This window comes from Lytechinus pictus, chromosome 10 (assembly GCF_037042905.1).
Source record: "Lytechinus pictus isolate F3 Inbred chromosome 10, Lp3.0, whole genome shotgun sequence".
Taxonomy (NCBI): domain Eukaryota; kingdom Metazoa; phylum Echinodermata; class Echinoidea; order Temnopleuroida; family Toxopneustidae; genus Lytechinus; species Lytechinus pictus.
In genome coordinates this window covers 32,379,595-32,393,896 of record NC_087254.1, presented here as the reverse complement: position 1 = coordinate 32,393,896, position 14,302 = coordinate 32,379,595, and positions in this window count along the sequence as shown.

The following is a 14,302-nucleotide window of genomic DNA, read 5'->3' as shown; positions in this document are numbered from 1 at the left end:
ATAATAATAATAATAGCTGGATTTATATAGCACTTTTTGCCTGAGGACACAAAGTGCTTGCTATCATTACTCCGGCTTTAGCTCGAGCTACCATCACCGGCGCTCAGTGCATGCACGGAATTAATCCTGGGTCGAGTGCAGCACAGTGTGAATGAATTTCTTGCTGTAGGAAAACTCGCCATGGCTAGGATTCGAACCCACGACCCTCTGTTTAATTGAAAGGCGATAGTCAGGAAGTCAGAACCACTAGACCACGACGCGCCCATGCACTCATAAGACAATTTTAAAAATGATCCCTCAAACACTTCTTTTCGTCGACAACATTGAAATCTTAACCAAGGTTAAGTTTTTGAAATGTCATCATAACTTAAAAAGTATCTGAATCTAGTTCATGGAACTTGGACATAAAGGTAATCAAGTATTACTGAACATCCTGCCTGAGTTTCAGTTCACATGACTAAGGTCAAAGGTCATTTAGGGTCAATGAGCTTAGACCATGTTGGGGGAATCAATATCGAAATCTTAACCAAGGTTAAGTTTTTGAAATGTCATCATAACTTAGAAAGTATATGGACTTAATACTAAATAGGCTCATTATTGCGGAATGAAATAATCGCTAGAGGGTAATCATTTGTCTCGCAATCTACTATGGTCAACAAGGAAATTCGTGATTACTCTCGCAAAAAGTGTTCCCTAGCTTTCTAGGAAATATGGACTTAGTTCATGAAACTTCGACATAAGGGTAGTAGTGTATAAATAAAGATCCTGCCTAAGTTTGAGGTCACATGACCAAGTTCAAAGGTCAAATAGGGTCAACGAACTTTGGCCATGTTGTGGGTATTTGTGGAATTGTTCACATAACTTTAAAATGTTATGGATGTAGTTTATGAAACTTAGACATAAGAGCAATTAAATATCCTTGAACATCCTGTGCGAGTTTCAGGTCACCTGACCAAGTTTAAAGGTCATTTAGGGTCAAAGAAATTTGATAATGTTGGGGGTATTTGTGGAACTGTCATCATAACTTTAAAAGTTTATGGATCTAGTTCGTGAAACTTGGACATAATAGAGTAACAATGTATCCCTGAATATCATGTGCGCATTACAGGTCACATGACCAAGATCACAGGTCATTGAAGGGCAATGCACTTTGACCATGTTTGGGGTATTTGTTGAATTGGCATCATAACTTAGAAAGTTTATGTGTAGTTCATGGAATATACACTTAAGGCTAATCAAGTATGAATGATTGTTTTGCACACGTCTAACTAAGTCACATGATTATGGTCAAAGGTCATTTTGGGTCAATGGACGTAGTATTTTATTATCATATGAGTGTTTTCTTTTGTGAATAATTATTCAATAGCTGTTTTCAAAGTCAGCACTGCTGCTATATTGAACCACGTAATGCAGGCGAGACTGTCAAAGGCGTTCCACTTGTTTTTAATCACAGGAGAACAAGATCGGGTACATCCGGGCATGGAGGCTCAGTGGTAGAGCGTCCGCCTCATGAACGGTCGTGTGTTCGATCCTCGGCCGAATCATACCAAAGACCTATAAAATGAGACCTTCTGGTAAAAATAACATTATTATGTTATGCAAGGTCCGCTGGTAGAGCAATTGCCTGACTGAAGTGGCTACCCTGGGTAAATAAAACGTAGCTATTATTATCACATAATTTACCCTGTGACTTTGACCTTTGATGACATGACCCTAGCCTAGGGTCTAAGATTACTAAGATCATTGTAACTCCTATATGCACACTTGGACCAAGTTTGAAGCTGATTCATCAAATAATTTATAATTATCATAAGAAGGCAAATGGGACCGACTGACCGACAGATGGCCGGAAACACACGCCTCCAGTGACCGCCTAAGGCATAAAAGGGAGCACAGGACACTGGCTTTAAAGAATAAGAATAATCAAAATATCAGTTACCCAATATCTTCAGCCACTATAATATTGCTGGGGTCCTGAAGATAATGTAGAACGTAGTCCTCCCTTGTGTTTGGATTATCATGATCAATGCGAGAAATCTTACTGCCGCCATGAAATACACAAAATATCTGCTTTTCTCTTTCATTGAGAGAGATTGATGCGCGGTCTGCAGTATTATGAAGATATTGATAATAAAATTACGATGATGATAACAAAAGCATCTTAACCAACTATTACTCAACATGGAAACAAAGGGGAAAGGTAAATCATTAGTTAACCTCTAATGCAACATATTTGGTAAATGTTCGTATTATTTCATGCATGTTTACATACCTTGCAATAATACCATAGGCCTAGAAGCAGCAATGAAATATCTGACTGCTAGGCAGTATGTTGAAATCTAATGATTGGGCTTAGTAGTTGTGCCAAAAATCCATGTGCTAAAAAACCATGGCTTGATGTAGAAGTAATAAAAGTGTAGTTATAAAATACTTCTAGTACTACTACTACTACTACTAATAATAATAATAATAATAAAAACTAATGACAATAATAATAATAATAATGATTCCATTCCAAAATCAATGATTCCATGCAAGTAACCATTGGCAGGGCCGTAGCTAGAGGGGGGGTATGGGGGGGTGTGACACCCCCCCAACATTCGTGGCAGTCGGCAAAATCATGTACCAGTTGGCAAAATGGAGGATAGGGGAGAAGAAGAAAGAAAGAAAGAAAGAAAGAAAGAAAGAAAGAAAGAAAGAAAGAAAGAAAGAAAGAAAGAAAGAAAGAAAGAAAGAAAGAAAGAAAGAAAGAAAGAAAGAAAGAAAGAAAGAAAGACTTTGACTTTTCAAATGAAAACTTTATTTACAAATTATAATCACAAAAGTCAGGTATATAATAAAAGAATAGTTTGACATAAACATTCAAATGAGATCAGGTTGATTACAAGCACAGAGTTATAAAATCAAATGTTTAAATGAGCCATGCAATGCTGCCCTCGTTAATTGTAAAAAGTAATCTATTCATACACCATTTACGTGAAAAAGCATCAATATTAGAACATAATTTGTAATAAGTAAATTCATAGAGTATTCTGTTTTTGAGACGATGTAACCAAATTATAAGTGGATCGGTGAAATTTGAGGTACGGTACATAAAATAAATTGTACTTTTTAAACTAATAATAAGGAAATTAGCAAGGCGGATAATCTTTCTGTCACGCCCTCTGGCATGCGGAATGAGTGCCCAGTACAGGTCAAAATTAAGTTTGAGAGAGGGGAGGAGATTGTTCAACAGTCTATGAAGAAGATTGAGAGGGGGTTGAATTCCTTTACATTCGATGAACAGATGTTGAATGGTTCCTGCTTCTCCGCACCATCCGCAAAAAGAAGAAATGTCTGTATTAAGATGATGGAGTACAGTGAGCGACGGTAAAATATTGTGAAGGAGTTTGTATTGAATATCAGCCTCTTTTTTAGGTGTTGGTAGTTGATAGATAGATAGCCAGTTCACTTTTGTAGATGGATCGAGAAATCCAGTATCATGCCAATGTGAGCTTGATGAGATTGTCGTGTTATCTAGTTCTTTCCTGTAGATTGTGTAGATGGCTTTAGAAGAAGCAGTAAGTCCATTTTCGGAAGAAGCCAGAGTGAAGTTGATCGGAGTTACTGGAACAGACAATAAATCAGAGTATTCGTGTTGACAGCCTGAGTCATTAAAATATGTAGGAAAAACTTTAGAGAGTGCAGTTCGAATGAGTAATGTTTCACGTTCGATGAGACGCGATGATGGTTGTCGAAGTCCTCTTGGAAAGTTCTTTTGGAGACAGCTACTCTCAATCCAAAGACCGGTTGAGTGGTTTATCAAATGGCGAACTAGTTTCACTCCGCATGCCATCAGGCGCGTCGGAAAAAAATTATCAACATCAATTGCATCAATAATATGAAAACTACTTAAGGGCATGTTAATTGCATGGCTGAAAGAGAGGGATTGTGTCACAATTCGAGCTCCAGATGTCAACCAAGCTCGCAGAACTTCACTATAGTAAACTGGAAGACTTGTGTAAAACTTAGGATCAATTCTTGTAAAGAACAAATGGTAATCAAATCCTAATTTACAATACTGTCTCAGAAAATGAGCCATAAAGTCATTTACTGGATGAGAATTTAACGAAAGAAACCGTTGAATAATCGAAAATCTGTAAGTTAGAACACGAGCTTGGAGACAAGCTAGCCCCAGCCCTCCTTCGTCAGGTTTTTCATACAACACTTCTTTCTTTAACCAGTGCCGCTTATTTGACCAGATAAAATTCACAATTAAATTCTGAAGTTCGTTTAATACATTTTCAGGAGGAGAAAGAACTGCAAGAACATGAAATATTTTTGATGCAGCGAGCTGGTTTGCAATCAATACCTTGCCTTTAAATGAGAGTGAGTTCGATAAACGAGACCACGAAATGAAAGTCTTATTAAGTCTTTCTTTACATTTAATCCAGTTTTGTTTAGAATAATTAAAGGTGTTCCCTAAATGAACTCCTAAAAAAGGGAGACCTTCACTATTCCAAGAAAAGTTGAGGGGTTTATCATTCCGCCCTTTCCAACGGCCGACCCAAAGGCCTTGTGATTTTTTTGTATTTAAACATGCAGCAGAGGCCAGACTAAACATATTGTAAGTTTGTTCAACTAATTCAAAGCCAGCATCGGCTGTAACAAATATCGATACATCGTCTGCATATGCAGATACTACACAACGTTTGTTAATAGCAGGGATATTTAATGCATGATTTGACACGTTCTCTCTTAGTGAGTTCAGGAGAGGCTCAATGGCGAGAGTATATAGCAACCCTGATAGAGGGCATCCCTGTCGTATTCCTTTCTCAAAGGGGAAGGGAGCTGTCAGGGATCCACACACTTTAATAAGGCTTTCAGCCCCTTCATACAGAATTTGTATATAAGATATAAAATGACTTCCAAAGCCCATGCGTTTCATAACATTGAATAGATAAACATGATCTACATTATCAAATGCCTTTTTCTGGTCCAAGTTCAATACAGCCAAAGAAATATTATCAGTGTTTGCATAGAACAAAATATCTCTAATGAGATTAATGTTGTCATAAATAGAACGACCGGGGATACAATAACTTTGGTCTCTTCCAATAACATGGTCAATGCATGATTTTAGCCTACTGGCAAGCAGCCTAGCAAAAATTTTATAGTCTGTGTTGAGGAGGGAGACGGGACGCCAATTTGAAATATCAGCGAGGTCTCCTTTTTTGGGGAGTAAAGTAATGACCGCCCTCCTAAAAGAGTATGGTAAAAATCCAGATTCAAGAGAGGAGGTAAGAACTTCGAGAAAATCATCTTTGAGCATGGGCCAAAAGACATGATAAAATTCAGAGGTAAGTCCATCGATACCAGGAGACTTATTTTTGCCTAGCTGCTTGACAGCATTATCAAGTTCTTCTACAGATATTGGATTCTCAAGGTCCTTTGATAAGGACGGATCAAGCGTCTTGATATTTACAAGTAAACTATTGATGGCGCTCTTGTCAGTTGGCTTTCGAGTGTAAAGAGATTCATAAAATTCCCGAACATGATTTTTTATCTCAGAAGGGTTCTCCGAAATACGTCCCGAAGCGAGCCGAATGCGGGATATACTTTTTGATAAGGAATTCTTTTTTTCTAAGTTGAAGAAAAAATTGGAGCATGAGTCTGTTTCATTTGTGTATTTAAAGCGAGACCTCACAAGAGCTCCGCGTGCTTCATTTTTCAGTAACGAGTTTAATGCATTTCTATGCTCGTCGAGAGTATATTTATCTTGTTGGCTAGATTCTTTTGCGCTCTGAAGTTTATCAATCTCTTTGTTAATTTCTATTAGAGCTTGCCTTTTCCTTTGTACTATTTTTTTGCTATACATTTGAGTAATTGATTTTATATGAACCTTGCCGAAATCCCACCAAGATGCAAGATTCGGGAAGTCATTTTTTTCTTTTTGCCAATCTGACCAAAAAAGACGAATAATATCAATGTAACTTTCGTCTTCCAAAAGAGTGTTATTAAAAATCCAATATGCACTTTTTCCTTTAGCTCGTATTGGAAATTTCAAGGTTAGAGAAACTGCAGAGTGGTCATATAAGGAACAAGGTATAATTTCACACTTATGAATATAAGAAACTAGACACGATGGTACATAAAATCGATCTAATCTAGACTTTGAAAAGCCCTTTGCACTGGCTGGATTGTGCCGTTGCCAGGTGAATTTCTTTTCATTTGGATTTAGAAAACGCCATGCATCACAAAGAGAAGATTTATTCAGAACATTTTGCAAAGCCGTAACAAGTTTAGGTCTGCGTTCTGTGAGCGTGCACAAACGATCAATCGCAGGATTTTCAGTGCAATTAAAATCACCCACAATCACAATATTATCTTCGCAACAGGTGGATATATGACAATTAAGGGCATTAATAGCTTTAATTGCCATTTCATCAGATTGAGGAATGAGTGTGTTGTATACATGATAAATACAGTTATTATGGGAGAGCTTGTTATACAATATATAGCCATCAAAAACAATACAAGTAGATAAAATATCGACTTGAGAATTATTAACCAAAGTTGTCACTCCTGACCCTCGAGTAATACCGGGTGAGCAAAAAGGTTTATGCGACCAGTTGCTCCAGCAAGGATTGCTATCTTTAAGGTGGTAAGTTTCCTGTAAAAATACAACGAGCGGGTTGCATGCAATTTGCTCAACATAAACTCGGAAGGAGGCATTTTGAGTTTGGGAGGAGCATCCTCTGGTGTTGAGGGTCAGCATTGACAGTGCCATTATGGCTATAGCAACTTGAGCGTACGTAATGAATGGAGAGAAGGTAAAAAGGAATTAGCTCTCCAGAGTGCTGATCAATTTGTATATCCTCTGCTGCATGTTACGTTTTACTAGGGGGCTGTTTTTCAGGGGCTTTAATTGTTTAACTAGCCCTGGAATATTTGATGTATATTTCCGTGCAATCTGGGCAGGCTTTTTCCGCCCTTTTACGTTTGACAGAAATTTCACAATTTGGCCTTGGGAGAGGGGGCCTTGAGTCAATGGGAGTGCATCTTCCTTCGGGACATCTTCATCCGTTTGGGCATCTTCCCAAGTCATGGAGTCAGTGTCGGTAGATGAATCTCCAACTGTGGAGGATGGGGTAGGAGGGATATTGGGGGTTTGGGAGTCAAGGACTTGCGTTAAGGTTGGAGAGTCTACGGTTTCGGTTTGGGAGGAGGGAGCTTTCCTGGCCACTTTCCGAAGAGGAGAGGGGGCCTTCAGTGTAGTAAGAGTAGTATTGTTTTCGTTTGATTCGGGTGTTAGTTGCTTACGTTTTGAAACAACTTCAGAGAAAGTTCGGACAGGTGAAGGGGGAGTTTTCCACACAGGCGAAGGGCACGCAGAAATAGATTTGGGGGGAGGGGACTTGGAGGACACGACTATGGGCGTGGTAGTTGAATTGCTGGACGGCTGAGCAGGTGATGTCAGAGGTATGTGCAGTGGGGAGGATTGAGGCTTCCTGATGCGCGAGGGGGTGGCTGAGGTAGAAAGGGGCCCACAATCACGAGGTGGTAAACTAGGGAAATCAGAGGAGGTGGGTACAGGTGGGGGCATTGTAGTTGCCGCCAAGGGGGGAGGTGATGGTGGCATGGGGTCCGAAACCGTAGTGAGGGGCGGGGAGGATCCGCGCTGGCGCACTCTCGTGTCATTTGAAACTGGGGCAGCGTTTGTCTTTGACTGATTAGTATTTGTGCTTGTTTGAGGTTTCTTACAATTGCGGGAAATATGACCAAATTCACCACAGTTAAAACATCTGACTGACTCAGTTGAAATAAAAACACGATAGTTCATACCTGAAAACACGAAATTAATGTTATCTGGAAGTGTTGTGTTAGGTTTCACTAACACTTGAACGTGCCTTCTAAAACTCATAATATGGTTTAGACGTTTGTCTTTAAATCCTAGAGGTATTGGTTTGCAGTCGGACACAACTTTGCAAAAAGGTGCTAGATTTTCAGTCAAGACAGAATTCGGTAGTTCTGGGTATACATTAGATAAAATGACTCGAGTAGTGGGCCGTACAAGGGGGGTTAGTTCAAGAAAGGCCCCCTCATACTCAAGGCCTTTTTGTACAGCATTGATAACAGCTTCTTTTGATTTTAGATACACAGCTATGCGACCATTAGAGATGCGAGAGGCAGATATTACGTCATTAGCGGGTATAGTTGTAGTAAAGACATTGATATAAGATTGTATCGTTACATTTTCAATAGCTTGAAAGCTTACACCATTGTGACGGGTGACATTTTTAAAATGTCCTACATTGTTTAACAAAGGGCCAGCTGCACTTGTGGTACGCTGGCCCTGTACACTACGTTGGTTTGCTTGACTGGCCATGTACGAACCAGTCTAGAAACCTTACAAAAAATAACAGAAAATGTGTTTAAAAAACACTAAAATTGGTAAACCTGACGAAGGAGGATCGAGACTATATCAATCTATAACCCAACACAATTGTAATGGTACAAAAATCAAGGACCAAATGGTCATATAAATCAGTGAAAAACCAGAAAAACCGGAGCTCGAAAAAAACACAACTACCTCACGAAAGAAAGAAAGAAAGAAAGAAAGAAAGAAAGAAAGAAAGAAAGAAAGAAAGAAAAGGAAAGAAAAATAGGGGTACTAACTTCGAAGAAGGTTACGACTTTTAGAGTAAAGACAACCAATTGGCAAATCCAAGTCAATGTAGCCAGGCTTAGAGCCCTACTAGTCAGCAAAATACTAAGTACAAAACAGATGGAGCTATAATAACACACAAAGTAAGCCCCCGGTCCTCCCCCAATATGAACAAGCTTGTTAGTTTGCAAATTATACCACAATTATTGACGATTTAACAAACACATTAGTTTTGTAAAATTAGAGGCAAGACTAGCTACATAAATATTGGGTGGGATGAATTTCCAAGGTTTAAGTTGAATAATCAAAGCCAAAGTATAGTTGGCAAATTATAAAGTGGGCCTATTCAAGTGGCAGAACACTATACGCTCTACCAGTCAGCAAAGTGATGTACAAGTACTGCCCCGTTTCAGATCTGAAAAGAACAGAACACATCACTTAAAAAAAACTGGTAACTTTGCAGTTGGCAAATTCATGAAGACAAGTCTACAACTTGTAGACTTGTCTACAAGTTTGCAGTTGGCAAAAAACACAAAAATGTTCTAAGTTATTTTTACTAAACTTTTTTTTTTAATTTATGGTGTCAGAAGGTGCTTAGGGTGGGGATGGGGGCAGGTTGGGGTTGCATCATTCCTGGTGCTCGCATTGTCTGACTAATGAGATATATAGTCCTGTTGTATTTTAAGCCCATAAAGATTATGCACCAAACTATCTCCTTGCACTTCAAGTTATCATTGTTTTATGGAGTGACATATGCTTTTTTCATGACTATATACTTAAAGTGATTGCCCCCTTTTAAGGCCTTAATAAAACATTTCTAGTCTGTGCTTACGTTCGCATTGGTGTGGACCGATATAGATACCGGGCTGGTGTTAAATCAACACCGGTGTTTTTGCAGTGCACGAATTCCTAAAGACAGTCCTTAAAATGTCCCTTTTTCTGATCTAATTATAACAAATTTTCAGCTCGCGCTTCGCGCTCGCATCACTTAATTAGTGAAATAGTAAATTCCTACAAACAAGCCATAGAATGCCCCTCTTCAGGTCTGAATTTCAAAAATTGTCAGCTCGCGCTTCTCGCCCGCAATATTTCATTAGTGTAATAAGTATCATGTTCATGATTACAATGACCACAAAAAGTGCTTCATACAGTGTAATTCTAACAAAATCAGCAAACGCTTGGCGCTCGCATTAGATGACTATGATGAGATACGTACGCACTTCATAAATTCCAAAGGATAGTCCTGAAAATGTCCCTTTTTAGGGTTAAGTTATACAAAAAATTTCAGCTCGCGCTTCGCGCTCGCATTGTTTGTTTTGTAAGACAGGTACGTATCATGATTACAAAACTTTGCTTATTATGTCCCTTTTTAGGACTGAATATCAAACATTTTCAGCTCGCGCTTCGCGCTCGCATTATTTGATCACTAAGATACATATCCTTTTAATGGCACAGTCCTTAAAATGTCCCTATCAGGTCAGTATACCTGGCAATTGAGCGCGCTTCGCGCGCCCACTTAATGACTCTAAATTTTTGCTGGTGCCCCCCCCCCCAATGCCGTGACCCACGGTACGCCACTGTTAGCAGTAGCACTCTTGAAATTTTAGTTGAGACATCTTGCACAGAAGGTCAATTAAAAATTAACAAATCTTTGATTTTGATATTATTAACGCATATAGGGTATATCATTATACTGCAAGTTAGCAACTACGGCACACTAGCCTTTCTATTTTGATCCAAAATGTTTATTTTTAAAGTGCAAATATCTTTGTATATCTTTGTGTAATTTACCTTAAAGTATTCACCAAATGCCACTAATTCAATTCTAAAAATTCAAAATCTTTTAGCATGTGATTATTGTAGGGGGGGCACATCCCTCATCAGACTCCCCCTGTGCTCACGTTGGCGCTGTCACGCCAAATTTAGTTGGCAAAATTAGCTGGTACACCCCCCCAACAAAATGCTTCTGGCTACGGCCCTGACCATTGGATGGCAAATATTTACATTAATAATAACCTTTATGAAACAGGGATGCAATTGCTCCTTTTGAATCACCAAAACATTCTTTAGTAAGTTAAGGTACGCGGGCAAAGGCAAAAAAATGGTATCAACACTTTCATTTAATTTCTCAATCATTACCAAATGAGTGGGCGAAGGAAACATATATGCTTTCCGTCATATCCCAGTTGCCACGGTGAATTCTATTATCACTGGAGTCTATCCAGAAGAGTTTCTGGTTGGTCTCATCGAAAGCGATGTCCGCGGCACGAACAGGATCATTTTCGTTCAATGCAGTGAAAGAGTAATTCCCAATATCAGCAATATAGACCCTTTTAGCCTTCACATCTGTCAAGTAAACTTTGCCTTTGCGTTGCACAACAGCATCAGTATCCCTGAAGGCTGCATGGGAAAATGTGAGAATTTTGAAAAGAAGAATGGAGTTTATAGTCAACAACATGTGTACTTTAATTTCACTGATTAAGATAAATATATATATTGGTGTTTATGATGAGAAAAGTACTATATCTGACAATTTTCATCCAAAACAAAGAAATACATTAGAAAATTGAAAATTATATTGATGCCATTTCTTTATGTGCCATGTGAGTAAAGAAAACTTGACACCTCACAAATCCCCAATTTAAGGAGAAAATGTCATGAACATTCTTATGGCCAGAAAGAGTATCTTCTCTTAAATGATTACATGTAATACTAAATATTAACGTGGTATGTCTCCACGCTTGGATAATCAGTAGGTATTCTTTGAAGAGATGTAAATTTTGATTTGCATCAAAGTAGGCATGACTGCAATTAATAAATCCAGATGTCAATGAAATGTCATAATCCTACAAGGGTTGCATTAAAATCCATTGCAAAAAAAACTTTTCAATAATTAACATTAAAAATTGTTTAAGAAGCATTTTTTTAGTATCAATTCTCAAGTTTATTTCATTGAAAAGATATTTGCATATAATTTGATTATGACATCAGTGTCATCTGGATTCATTCATTGCAGCCATGCCTTACTTTGTCGCAAATCAAGCTATAGATATACCTCCTGATTATCCAAGCGTTAACACATACTACATATATGGTATCATTTTTTTTTAAACAAATTCAAAAATTTGTCATTTCATAAAATAAAATGCATATGAAACTTTTGCATTTGTGTTTTAATTAAAATCTCCCCACCTGCAGATGTAGATGTGTTGACAATTCCAGGAGTCATAACACGTACCTCAGTTGGTTGACCGCTTTCATTGACTGAACAAAGGTCATAAGGTACAACGGGGTATTGAATATTCTGATACACATTTTCTCAAATGCCATTTAGTTTACAGAATCTCCAAATAAAAGATACCTTCATGCAAGTCACGATATATTTCTTTCAAAGAAAACTTTATGCAACAAGATGATAAAAAAATATATGACTATTCATGCACAAGTATAATAATAATCATTCATATTCAACTTAATCATAACATTCATTTTTATCACTCCTACCTGATACTGATGTCATTGCCATAGTTGAGGTTACTATTGGGACAGTAAGTGATTCATCAGTTGTAACTTGCACAAGGCCCTCAACAACTGCAAACAAAGATTCGATAGGGTGACATTAAATTGTGAGGTATTATACAATGTGTTCCAAAACAAAAGAAGACTGGAGAAATATCGATGTTTCCCTTTTGAAATATCACCTTATTCAATACTCAAAATCAAACTATGTATATACATAATAAAGCAGAATTAATTGTGATAGACAAATGACCTGCAAAGCTTAGAATTTCCTCTTACATCTTGGCCCCGTCTTAAGAAGTACGCGCAGAACGACCGGGGTTTGAAGAAAGCAAAAAGAAATGAGCCCCCCCCAAAAAAAAAAAATATTCTCTACAGCTTATTTTTATTCATTCATTTATTTATTTATTTATTTATTCATTTATTCATTTGTTTGTTTATTTTTTTATTCATTCATTTATTTTACTTACTTACTTTTTTGTTTGGGGGGTAATTTTCACAACATTATGCCTAAATCTGCAACACTAAAAGCTTTAACACTGTAGAGAATGGGAATTTTCCAAGGTTCTTTTTTTTTAAATAGTTTCCATGGCTTTTGGGGCATTTCTGGGGCGAAATTACCCCAAGCCCCCAGCATGTAAGGTTTTTCCTGTTCCTACCTCTTTCACAGTGGAGGCCATAGAAACCTGGAGGACAGTGGCATCTATAGTCTTTCTTAGTCTCCTCACACCTACCATACTGACAAGGGTTTCTGATACAATCTAGATAGAGGTATAAGGGAAATTGGACAAAGATTAATGACCAGAATACAGTTCTTCTCCAACTTTGACTTTGTATTTCGACAATTCAAAATAACAAAAGTAAAGTATGATCATTTTCAACATTATATAACAAGAATTAAACATCTTCCATCATAACGATTAACATACATAACGTTATTCTAATTCAAATAAAAATCATACTTGGACAAATTTTCTTGTTTTGGAACATTTTCCTCTCCTCCCGGCCTGCGTATTTATCTATAAATATTTTCAGCTCGATCGGAGCTACCAGAGTACCCCTTCTATCCATCTCATCCTTGTTTCTTCATAACGATAGGCCTGATCTGCCTTGTTCATTTTATGAATATAGGTTTATATAGGCTTATAGAGAGTAGAAAGAAAAATCAGTCTAATTTGATGAGTTTTTTTACAACTTTTTTCTCCTCAATAGATGGAAGTTATCAGTGGAGTCAGACATAAGTCTAGGCAAAACCAATGACTGCATATACTGAGTCTTTCGGTCTGGCTTTCAGTAATAGGGGCTAATTATTAAGGCTAATGGTGAGGTAATAGATAGGCTCTTCCAAAGATCCCAGGTGGAGTGGTCATGTTCCCACCCCCCCCCTCAACTTTTGAATTTTGTACAGGAGCTAATTATGGGTCATCTCGTTCCCCATAATGGACAAAGATCTCATGAAATGAATACTACTGCATATCTTGCCACGACCTCATTCCTTCTTTTCTCTTGGTTCTATTTCCGATCCACGCATGCTACACTAGATTTTGAACTTACCTGGAATGCGACAAAGACGCAATATTGCTTTTTCAGTAAATGCTGAACACTCATCGGGTGACGTGGAGTTGATGAGGATGCTTGGCAATTCCGGAAAGTACTCCTTTGGAATGGTCTGAATTAGATCCGCACCGACCTCTTTCCGCGGGCAAGGGAACCGCAGCCAAATGGTGTAATTAAGGTTGTAGTTTGTCGAGCATGACGATGCTGTTCCTCCAACATGGAAAGAGGCTGTAGATTGGATGAATGAATATGCTGTCGTCACACTCTCGGACTGGTGTACATATTCTGAAAATAATACACCACTCCGGAAGATCCAGAGCCCATGAAGAAAAATTAAAGACGAAAAGCTTGGCGAATAAAAGTGTAATTTTCAGCAACGTCCTATCGTCTTATATTTTCTTTCGTATATATATATATATACAGTGCGTCCCAAAAAAAACTATACACTTTTGAAATGGCTGCCAAATAAAAAATATCGCATTTTGGGATTTTTTTTTTTACATATATGGAAAGCCAATAAAGTCACCTTTTAAATGACACCAAAAAGTTGGAAAACTGTTCATGCTTGAGCGAGCACTG